The sequence below is a fragment of the Salvelinus sp. IW2-2015 genome, linkage group LG20, assembly GCF_002910315.2.
Source record: "Salvelinus sp. IW2-2015 linkage group LG20, ASM291031v2, whole genome shotgun sequence".
NCBI classification, from domain to species: Eukaryota; Metazoa; Chordata; class Actinopteri; order Salmoniformes; family Salmonidae; genus Salvelinus; species Salvelinus sp. IW2-2015.
In genome coordinates this window covers 78,084,680-78,096,291 of record NC_036860.1, presented here as the reverse complement: position 1 = coordinate 78,096,291, position 11,612 = coordinate 78,084,680, and the positions used below count along the sequence as shown (strand labels likewise).

General features: G+C 40.6%; 1 protein-coding gene across 1 annotated transcript in view; it reads right to left on the bottom strand.

The window, feature by feature from the left end:
- The window catches only part of LOC111981512 (somatostatin receptor type 5-like), a 15,811-nt gene extending 7,860 nt beyond the window's left edge, over nucleotides 1–7,951 (bottom strand). Inside the window, exon 1 of the mRNA XM_024012801.3 lies at nucleotides 7,683–7,951. The gene's annotated coding sequence lies outside the window, so the exon portion shown is untranslated. The remainder of the gene's footprint in view (nucleotides 1–7,682) is intronic.
- Between the last annotated feature and the right edge of the window lie 3,661 nt (nucleotides 7,952–11,612).

Genomic DNA, 11,612 nt, shown 5'->3' with positions numbered 1-11,612 from the left:
GTTTATATAGCAAGCCATGGCCACGTGACTCACTGTCTGTAGGAGCAAACCATTTTAGTGAATGGGGTGGTGTACCTAATAAACTGGCAACTGAGTGTATTTTTTTAAATGTTTCCATAGGTGCTTTCATTTCACTGTCATGAGGATATGTTGCTATGGCAAGGTTATTGAGGGACAGGGAGTGCTCTCGTTTTCTTGGGCATGATATAAATGGGACGACAATAACAACAAAAAACAACAGCAATCCAATGTTTTTTGACAACTGCCACCCAGTCCTGCTCTTGGCTTCGTCATGCTCTTTGATACAGGTGTCACAGCCTTTGATGCCAGTCTATTTTGATGCTCTTCGATTGGTCGAGGGCCTTGACTCAATGCTGAGCACTTTCTGTCATTTCTCCTCTTTGCCCATCTGAGATAATGGATACAACATGAAGTTCATTGAGATAAAGATCCCTTAATTAATCATTTATAAACAGTTTAAAAAGAGTTTACCATTTATTAATCATTGTTCCTACATTTGTAAATGTCAGTAAGCAATCTCTAAAGAGTAATTTATATTCACAATTTGTAAATGATTAATAATGTTCTACTATTGTACTTATAAAACAGTTATAAAGAAATTATTATCAACTCATAAGATGATTTATAAGGCATTTGTTAATGGCTGACTAATGGTTTGATATTTCTAAATGTATTTATATATAGTGCCTTCAGAAAGTATTCACACCCCTTGACTTTTTCCACATTTTGTTGTGTTACAGCCTGAATTAAAAATGGATTCAATTCAGATTTATTTTCACTGGCCTACACACAATACCCCATAAYGTTAAAGTGGAATTATGTTTTTAGACATTTTTACAAATTAATTACAAATGAAAAGCTGAAATATCTTCAGTCAAAATGTATTCAACCCCTTTGTTATGGCAAGCCTAAATACGTTCAGGAGTAAACATGTGCTTAACAAGTCACATAATAAGTTGCATGGACTTACTCTGTGTACAATAATAGTGTTTACCATGATTTTTGAATGACTACCTCATCTCTCTACCCCACACATATAATCATCTCTAAGGTCCAGTAGCAGTGGATGGGTAAAATCACTAGGGAAGCCAAGCCAGAAAAAAAGGCATATTACAACCTATGTGTTGTGATAATTGTGTTGTTTGCTCTATAACCTGCTGGTTCATACAGTATGCCTTGCGGCCGTGATATATAGGCCTAAGACCTAGACAATAAGAGGACACAGTGGCAGAATAAATTCAGCCTAACTTTTCATCACAAAACCGGAGAGCAACCTCTGTCCGGTGAAGTCCACAAAGCATATTGTAAGTAGTGACAGCTAAAAGATACCAAAAATGATTGAATCTAATCAATGTAACCTAAATATGATGTGGCTGTCCATGGTTCTGATTTGTGTGTGTGTGTTGATTCACCCTACTTGTAGAGAAATGCCAATGCTAACCTCCTCTCTTTCATGTTGACAAAACGTCTATGTCCTAGGCTACCTGGATAAAATGCTTGCTCGCTAGCCTAACTTCCTTTCATGGAACATGTTAGCTAGTTAACATTAACCTTCTACATCTAGCTACATATTGAGCTTCCATCCTCACAGGCTGGGGGCACAATGTATGAATTTATGATTGGATCAGAATCTCTGTTATAATCATTGGCCAGTATGGAGATTTAGGTTAAACCACAAGTCCAAATCGTTATCTCCATCCATGGCTAATTTAGGAATGGGACAATTTTAGCTAGCTAGTTAGCCACCGGAGGACAACAACACAATGAGATGCAACAATTCAAGTTGTTTCTGTTAATGACGTATTGCTCTCGATGTGATTTGAGTGAAGCCAAATCCAAATTGGCTTCTCTTGACACTTTGTTTTKGTGCGCCAGGACCATTCACAGTTGCGCTCACTCAGTTTAGCTCAACACTGATTGGCTATTATTTTATACTTTTTTTATCAAGGGAGGCCAAATTCTGTCTTCCTTTGCATTCAACGCTACTAGAGGCAACAATGTCATACACTTTTTGACCAGACAGAATCGGATAGATGGCCCACACATACAGAGACAGAGGGGCGCTGTTTCGCTTGCTAAGATGCTTTCTCCGGTGAAAGATATTCATCCTCTTGCGAATTGAAGGAAAATTATGAAACACAGAGCGACGAAAGAYAAGTTATTTTATGTTTTTTTCTAGGTACATTTTTTAGGGAAGCCACTGGTAAGGTCCTTCAGTCGAGCAGTGAATTTCAAACACAGATTCTACCACAAAGACCAGGAAGGTTTTCCAATGGCCCCAAAACGAGCACACCGATTGATAGATGAGAGGGGGGGGCGGGGCAAATAGGAATTCCCTTTGCGCATGGTGAAGTTATTTGTTACACTTTGGATAGTACACCCAGTCACGTCCTAACTCAGTTGCCGGAGAGGAAGGAAACCGCCCAGGGATTTCACCATGAGGCCAATGGTGACTTTAAAACAGGTACAGAGTTTAATGGCTGTGATAGGAGAAAACTGAGGATGGATGAACAACATTGTAGTTAATACACAATACTAACCTAACTGACAGAGTGAAAAGAAGAAAGCCGGTACGGAATAAGAAAAATGACAAAACATACATCCTGTTTGTAACAAGGCGCTAAAGTAATACTGCAAAACATGTGGCAAAGCAATTCACTTTTTGTCCTGAGTACAAAGTGTTATGTTTGGGGCAAATCCAATACAACACATTACACATTACATCACTCTCCATAGTATAGTGGTGGCTGYATCATGTTATGGGTATGCTTGTATTTGTTAAGGACTAGAGGAAAACCTGGTTCAGTCTGTTTTCCACCAGACACTGGGAGATTAATTAACCTTTCAGCATGACAATAACCTATAACAAAAGGCCAAATCTACACTGTAGTTGCTTACCAAGAAGACAGTGAATGTTCCTGAGTTACAGATTTGACCTAAATCTACTTGAAAATGTACAGCAAGACCTGAAACTGGTTGTCTGGCAACGATCAACAACCCATTTGACAGAGCTTGAAGAATTTTGAAAAGAATAATGGGCAAATGTTTCACAATCAAGGTGTGGAAAGCTCTTAGAGATTTACCCAGAAAGACTCACAGCTGTAATCACTGACAAAGGTGCTTCTACAAAGTATTGACTCAGGGGTGTGAATACTCAAGTAAATGAGATATTTCTGTATTTCATTTTCAATAGATTTGCTAATATTTCAAAAAACATGTTTTCACTTTGTCTTTATGGTGTATTGTGTGTAGATGGGTGAGAAAAAATATACATTTAGTCAATTTTGAATTCAGGCTGTAACACATATAAATGTGGAATAAGTCAAGGGGTATGAATACTTTCTGAAGGCACTGTATATCATGAATGGGATATTTAGGAATTCTTAATGAGTGCATTTATAAATGTGAGTAGGTCTACATGCACTTACTAATACCTCAGATGACGATTAATGTAGTTGCTTAGAAACCATTTATTAATTATTAATCAACCATTTTGCAGCTCCTAATCTAAAGTGGGCACTATATAAAGCTACTTTTATAAATGTTTCATAAATGACTTGTCACTCCCCAAAAGCTGACCACATTTGTAGATAGTACCTGATGCTCCACCAATGGCTAAAAATAAAAATAAGATATTTTTTTATTAAAAACAGAGCATCTCCAGAATACATTTTAATGCATGAATTTGCTTGAATAATTTCAGTTACATATTTCATAAGCTTCATAACTGCAGTCATTAACAAAGGCCTGATAAATCACAAGTGATCATCAACTTGGGTAACTTGCAGTTGAACCAGAAGCATACGCACAGTGTTATATGGCTGCTGAACACTAGACTACTTTAACTACTTTATCTCAGATAAAATGGTGATAATAGCTGTCCATGGGAATGAAGACTCTCAGCTGTTATTTGGTCCCACTAATTGGATGACTAGATGTAGAACACCCTCCTTTGCTACCTGGGAGGTATAATCACTGCTTCCTTGAACTGTTATTTTCTGTTATTTTTACCTGCTGGCATTTGCAGATAACGCTTTTTGCAAGCTGTGACCCTCTAGGGAACACAAAAAATCTCTGAAAAAAGAGAAGGGCCATTCAGTTTTTAATTAAGTATCAGGCCCATTTTTTTACCCAATCTAATCTTGCCCTTCAAACGGAAAGCAATCTCAAAGATTCTTGCCTCATAAATATCAATCTTGTTTTTCCATGTCGTGCCACTGTCAGAGTCAATAAAAGCTGATGATTTAGAGGCCACATTGTTTGAGGAAATAAGGGAACTGAACACAATAATGTATCTATCAGTACAGAAAGACTTCAGTGTCCCTGAAATTTAGCATACAGCTAAACATTTTCACCAATCAGAAAGCATTCAAGCACAAATTGGCCAAAAGATTCTCCTGACAGATAGGTGATCACAGCACACTAACTAATCCAACTAGCACTTGCATCACTCCTAACATATAGTACTAGGTTTTCGTTTTACATTTACATTTACATTTAAGTCATTTAGCAGACGCTCTTATTTGGCACTTAATCTGTTTTTACTGTAAAATATATTACATAAAAGACAAATAAATAAATTATCCCACTTGTGAGGTAAAACATAGCTGTTGTGACAAGTTGTCTAGATAATTGTTGGCAAAGATAACCTGTAAACCAAACACAGCCCTAGCAGACAGGCCTCTTGATAAAAGCCTTGTTTTACCCGTATGGGCCAATCAGTTAATTAGTCGGTATGAGAAACACTACTTAGATAGCCAATAAATCCATTCCTTCAGACATGGTAAACTCCGCCCACAACACCCCTCACATAGCCTGGTTTTCCAGTYTGTTTGTGCTTGAGCCAACTCCTCTCTTGTTGTCATGCCAAACGTTAGGTGGCTACAGCACAAAGAGCATGGGACCAGGCTACCTCACACATTCTTATGAAATAATGATCAGATATGCTAAACAACATGCAAAACTAAAGCAACCTAACAGAAATCTAAACTGAACATTCATAGAGCCCTCAAATCAGTTGGCATGTGCCCTACAGATTCAGTACCATGTTAGTAACTGAATAATATGCAGCCAACGGTATGGGTCAAAGTCACGTACCATCATACAGTTGTAGGATCTTAATTTGATCACTCTGTTGCAGGAGAACTGCAATGCAGGAAATGTTTTACTTGTAGTGTATTTGAGGTTTAAAAATACTTTTGCATTTTGTAATTTCCACTTTGAAACTTCAAACTTGATTTTCCCTATGACAAATGTATCAATCAACCCATATAAAAATGTCCATTAACTATAATCCACATGATAATCCACATTTCTTTTTTGCTGCAGGATTACTTTCCTGCTGTAGCAAACTGGCTCAAATGAAGATCCTACATCTGTACATAACCACCATGTATGGCTTGGACACACCATTCGAATCAGTCTCCTTCAGTGTTGAACGCAAACAGGACCACGTGAGAACCAAGGTCAATGTCATTGCCATGCAAAGATGTTTACATACTTTATCTGCTTCCATATTTCTGCCTTCATCTAAAAATCCCATCCCAACAGTCACAGCACTAAGACACTGCTCTACTGACAACTCATAATATACACTCTTAGAAAAAAAGATGCTATCTAGAACCTAAAAGGGTTCTTTGGCTGTCCCCATAGGAGAATCCTTTGACGAACCCTTTTTGGTTCCAGGTACAACCCTTTTGGGTTACATGTAGAACACTTTCCATGGAAACCAAAAGAGTTCTACCTCGAACAAAAAACAGTTCTACCTGGAACTGAAAATGGTTCTCCTATGGAGACAGCCAAGGAACCCCTTTGGAACCCTTTTCTAACAGTGTAGTCTCAAGATGATGTCTTAATAAAAGCCATTCATTGTTTTCTAATTAACAACAAAACATCATGGACCATCTACAGAAGTTCCTAACATGGTGTGTTTGTTCTGTATGGACTGTAAATGCCACATAACCACACATACTGAGTGTGCATGTGTGTGGGAGGTGCAGATTCAATGGGTGGGGATGGTGTTTGTTGTGTGTGTGTGTGTGTGTGTGTGTGTGTGTGTGTGTGTGTGTGTGTGTGTGTGTGTGGTGTGTTTGTGTGTGTGTGGTGTGTGTGTGTGTGTGTGTGTGTGTGTGGTGTGTTGGTGTGTTGTGTGTGTGTTGTGTGTGTGTTGTGTGTGTGTGTGTGGTGTGGTGTGTGTCGTGAAGGCTGCTGGGATCCCAGATTTTCCATCTGAGCGAGGTCCTACCCACATATTCAAATCTGCCAAGAGGCCTTGAATAAATTAAAGAGTGATGATCCAGCATGTCTATAAATTCATTTTGGATGATTTATTAATGTTATTATTTTTAACCTAATCCTGTGGGTGTTGTTCTACGGGGTATAGCTCTTCAGGGCTTGCTRACTCACATACTGTCCCTCCAGAGCTACGGACAGACAGATGGAACTCATCATGCTCATTGGTGAGTCTGCTCTCCTATGATCTTTAACTTTAACTGAGCTGTAGTTTTTTTTAAATTTTGATCGCCCCCGGGCCCTCTGTCCCAGATTTTCTACTGTGTGCTAAAAACATCCTCAGATTGCCTCAACTCTGCGCTCTGTCCATCTGCTCGTCCATCAATCTCCAGCAGACATCAGCCCCCAGCTTTTTTCTTATCAAAACTAAAGAAGTAAAAAATAAATACATTGTTTTGTCTTTTTCGGCTGGTGGGAGGAGGTGAGCAGGGGGGTGARGGGTGTTTGGAGTGGGCATGGTCTGGAAGAACACCTTGCCTCTGTATTTTACACCTAGGGAATGTTGGCGAGACACTGTGATGAACAGCACGCGTCTAGCAACCCAAAGGGTGCGAGTTCGAATCTCATCACGGACAACTTCAGCATTTTAGCTAATTTGCAACTTTCCAACTACTTACTACTTTTTATCTACTTTGCAACTACTTAGCATGTTAGCTAACCCTTCCCCTTACCCTAACCTTAACCCTTTTAGCTAACCCTTCGACCTAACCCTAAGCGTAACCATTTTAACCAACCCATCCCTTAAATCTACCCTTAACCCTTTAACCCAACTCCTAAACTTAACCCTAACCTTAACCATAACCCCTAAACTAGCTAATGTTAGCGAGCTAGCTGTTGTTAGCAACCTAGCTAGAATTTGTAACAGATCATATGTTATGCAAATTCGTAACTTATGATACGTTTACAAATTTGTAACATTTAATATAAATCATATTTCATAACATATCATACGAAGTGGGTGATGGAAATCCACAAATTAATATATACCATACAAAACGTAACATATCATACTAAATGATGTGACTTGGGTTTACAAACAGAATAATACGAAATGCTCTGAGACCAGGTTGCGTTCAAAGGCACTTAAATCTTTCGTCTTGCCCATTCACCCTTGGAATGGCACACATACACAATCCATGTCTCAATTGTCGCAAGGATTAAAAATCCTTCTTTAACCTGTCTCCTACCCTTCATCTACACTGATTGAAGTGGATTTAACAAGTGACATTAATAAGGGATCATGGCTTTCACCTGGATTCACCTGGTCATTCTATGTCATGGAAAGAGCAGGTGTTCTTAATGTTTTGTATACTCAGTGTATATTGCTCTAGTAATAGACTAAACCTAAACCATTTAAAAAAAAATCTTACCTTTCACTTTTGCAAACACGTTTTTTCGGTAAGTATCCACAGCTGGGTGATTAAATAATGGTGAAGTTGTGCTTTCTCTTAAGAAATTACCCCCCAAAATTTTACTTGCAAATAATAGGGTACACAATTGTTCTTTCTTTAGTGTGTCCGATATAAAATAAATCAATTAAAACGGAATTAACTTTCTTTTACGCGCACTTMCACCTGACTGTTCACAGTCCGAGAGGCAGCCTGCACTGAAAGCCACCAACATTACATTAGGCTACTCGTTGCACCATCACTCGCTTGTAACTAGGTAACGGGTCTTCTGCTCGCAGGCGCCCCAGAGAGAAAAGTAGGAGGTGTTGAAATAAATTACTGTGTGTTTGTGTGTGTGAGAGAGAGAGAGAGAGATGGGGGCTTTGGGGATTCTACTCTTTGAATTACATCTAGAGTCACTTGGACATTGCACTCCACCAGTCTCTGCCCACGTAATCTGTAGCCTGGTGTATGCCCTCTTGATAATAACTGAAGTATGCTGATCTTTTTCCCAAGGGAGTTCAGGATAAATGTTCCAGCACATTAATCAGTCACATACGTTTATAGCATGAGAACATCTGATAAGTACTGGTTTATAATGGCACAATAGAACCTATTGGACCAMAAATATCTTCCTCCTATACAGAGAATATGTTTGACAAGACCACCAGTTAAAACAGAGGCGCTAATGCTGGCAGTTAGAAACAAATTTATATTTTGCTTTTCTCCTGTTAGTTTGCTGTCATACGGGCAATTCCAGTGCTCTCTCTCAGGCAAATCACTCTATCCTCACCAGGAATCCACTCAGCTGCTGTACATTTCTAGGAAGAGCCACTATAATGGAAGTCAGAAACCAGGAACATTTGGCCGAGACTGCAGGCTTAAGAATAGCTCCATCGGCAGAGAGCCCAGTAAATTGTGTTTTTTGCACAAAATGGTCATTAATTGGCTTATAATGGGGGCCTTAAGGGAAAAAAATGGGCTGGTGTGGGGGCCTCAAAGAACAAAACAAGCCAATGTGTTATAAATGTCTGGGACGATTTCTGTTCCCAGTCCGTCTCTGCCCATCGGCCATTAAGAGTGGTCAGTCAGCTAATTGGGGGATTCCCTCCCTGATGCATATCCCCAGTGGCAGCAGACCTCTGTACATTACAGAGATATTGCGACAGGGAGAGACCTCCCCCACAATGCCTGAAAGGTCACCCATCTCTCGCCTGCCTCCATCATTAGAAAAAATTCTGGTTGTAAATGATAAACCAGCAGTCCCCTCTAGCCCATTAGAGTAGCTAAGCAGGTGAATTGAAAACCGAAGCAACCAAACCAAAAGTTACTGCACACATCACCACTTCCTATGTTCCCCGTCTCTTCTCCCAGAGCCCAAATGTCTGCTGAGGACACTGCATCCTCAGTTACACATCATGTGTCCTAATTAGATTTATTCACTCAAAAGAGTGATTGACATTCTGTGCATGAGGAGATGATCCAAAGCAAGCTGCTCAGTGTTYTCAGGACCATGGAAGTTGTGGTTGAGTGGGAGGTGTTGTGTAAGAAATGGCWCAATTGTTAYTCTGCCTGCGATGGCATTGACAAATAAGGWAWRAAATGGAGTAGTGAGCTGTGTGTAGGAGTGTGTACTTTATAGAAACAGAATTCTAGACCCAGGAGGACTTCTTGTCCGTTTTCTATCTTTTTCCTCTTCCTTTCAGCTGAAGAGACGCAATCGCTGGCTCACCTCAAAACACTAGGCAGCCTTGAATGACACACACAGACGCACACAGACACAAACATATGCACACACATACGTACACACTATCACGCTCTACCTCATTTTCTCGAGGCAATCATAACATTGTGCAAAAAGCTTGCTGAGTAATGCAGCAACATTTTTTTCAATTTGTCTCAGAGCAATGTCAATGTTCTCCCCCTTTAGTTGGAAGCCTACGTTTATTTAATTAATTTATTAATTTTTATTTCACCTTTATTTAACCAGGTAGGCCAGTTGAGAACAAGTTCTCATTTACAACTGCGACCTGGCCAAGATAAAGCAAAGCAGTGCGACACAAACAACAACACAGAGTTACACATGGAATAAACAAACGTACAGTCAATAACACAATAGAGTCTATATACAGTCTATATACAGTGTGTGCAAATGGCGTGAGGAGGTAAGGCAATAAATAGGCCATAGTGGCAAAGTAATTACAATTTAGCAAATGAACACTGGAGTGATAGATGAGCAGATGATGATGTTCAAGTAGAAGTACTGGTGTGCAAAAGAGCAAAAAAGTAAATAAAAACAGTATGGGGATGAGGTAGGGAGATCGGATGGGCTATTTACAGATGGGCTGTGTACAGCTGCAGCGATCGGTTAGCTGCTCAGATAGCTGATGTTTAAAAATAGAGAGGGAGATAGATATAAGTCTCCAACTTCAGCGATTTTTGCAATTCGTTCCAGTCATTGGCAGCAGAGAACTGGACGGAAAGGCGGCCAAAGTAGGTGTTGGCTTTGGGGATGACCAGAAAGATATACCTGCTGGAGCGTGTGCTACGGGTGGGTGTTGTTATCGTGACCAGTGAGCTGAGATAAGGCGAAGCTTTACCTAACAAAGACTTATAGATGACCTGGAGCCAGTGGGTCTGGCGACGAATATGTAGCGAGGGCCAGCCGATAAGAGCATACAGGTTGCAGTGGTGGGTGGTATATGGGGCTTTGGTGACAAAACGGATGGCACTGTGATAGACTGCATCCAGTTTGCTGAGTTGAGTGTTGGAGGCTATTTTGTAAATTACATCGCCAAAGTCGAGGATCGGTAGGATAGTCAGTTTTACGAGGGTATGTTTGGCGGCATGAGTGAAGGAGGCTTTGTTGCGAAATAGGAAGCCGATTCTAGATTTAATTTTGGATTGGATATGTTTAATATGAGTCTGGAAGCAGAGTTTACAGTCTAGCCAGCCACCTAGGTATTTGTAGTTGTCCACATATTCTAAGTCAGAACTGTCCAGAGTAGTAATGCTAGTCGGGCGGGCGGGTGCGGGCAGCGATCGGTTGAAAAGCATGCATTTAGTTTAACTAGCGTTTAAGAGCAGTTGGAGGCCACGGAAGGACTGTTGTATGGCATTGAAGCTCGTTTGGAGGTTTGTTAACATACTGTCCAAAAAGCACGGAAGGAGTGTTGTATGGCATTGAAGCTCGTTTGGAGGTTTGTTAACATACTGTCCAAAGAAGGGCCAGATGTATACAGAATGGTGTCGTCTGCGTAGAGGGGGATCAGAGAGTCACCCGCAGCAAGAGCGACATCATTGATATATACAGAGAAAAGAGTCGGCCCGAGAATTGAACCCTGTGGTACCCCCATAGAAACTGCCAGAGGTCCAGACAACCGATTTGACACTCGGACTATATGAAAGAGAGGTTGAACAGACTGGTAATAGAGGTTGCAACAATGGCGGCGGATACTTTTAGAAAGAGAGGGTCCAGATTGTCTAGCCCAGCTGATTTGTACGGGTCCAGGTTTTGCAGCTCTTTCAGAACATCTGCTATCTGGATTTGGGTGAAGCAGACGCTGGGGAGGCTTGGGCAATTAGCTGCGGGGGGTGCGGAGCTGTTGCCCGGGGTTGGGGTAGCCAGGAGGAAAGCATAGCCAGCCGTAGAGAAATGCTTATTGAAATTCTCGATTTTCGTGGATTTATCGGTGGTGACAGTATGTCCTATCGTCAGTGCAGTGGGCAGCTGGGAGGAGGTACTCTTATTCTCCATGGACTTTACAGTATCCCAAACTTTTTGGAGTTAGAGCTACAGGATGCACATTTCTGGTTGAAAAAGCTAGCCTTTGCTTTCCTGACTGACTGTGTGTATTTGTTCCTAACTTCCCTGAAAAGTTGCATATCGCAGGGACTATTCGATGCAAGTGC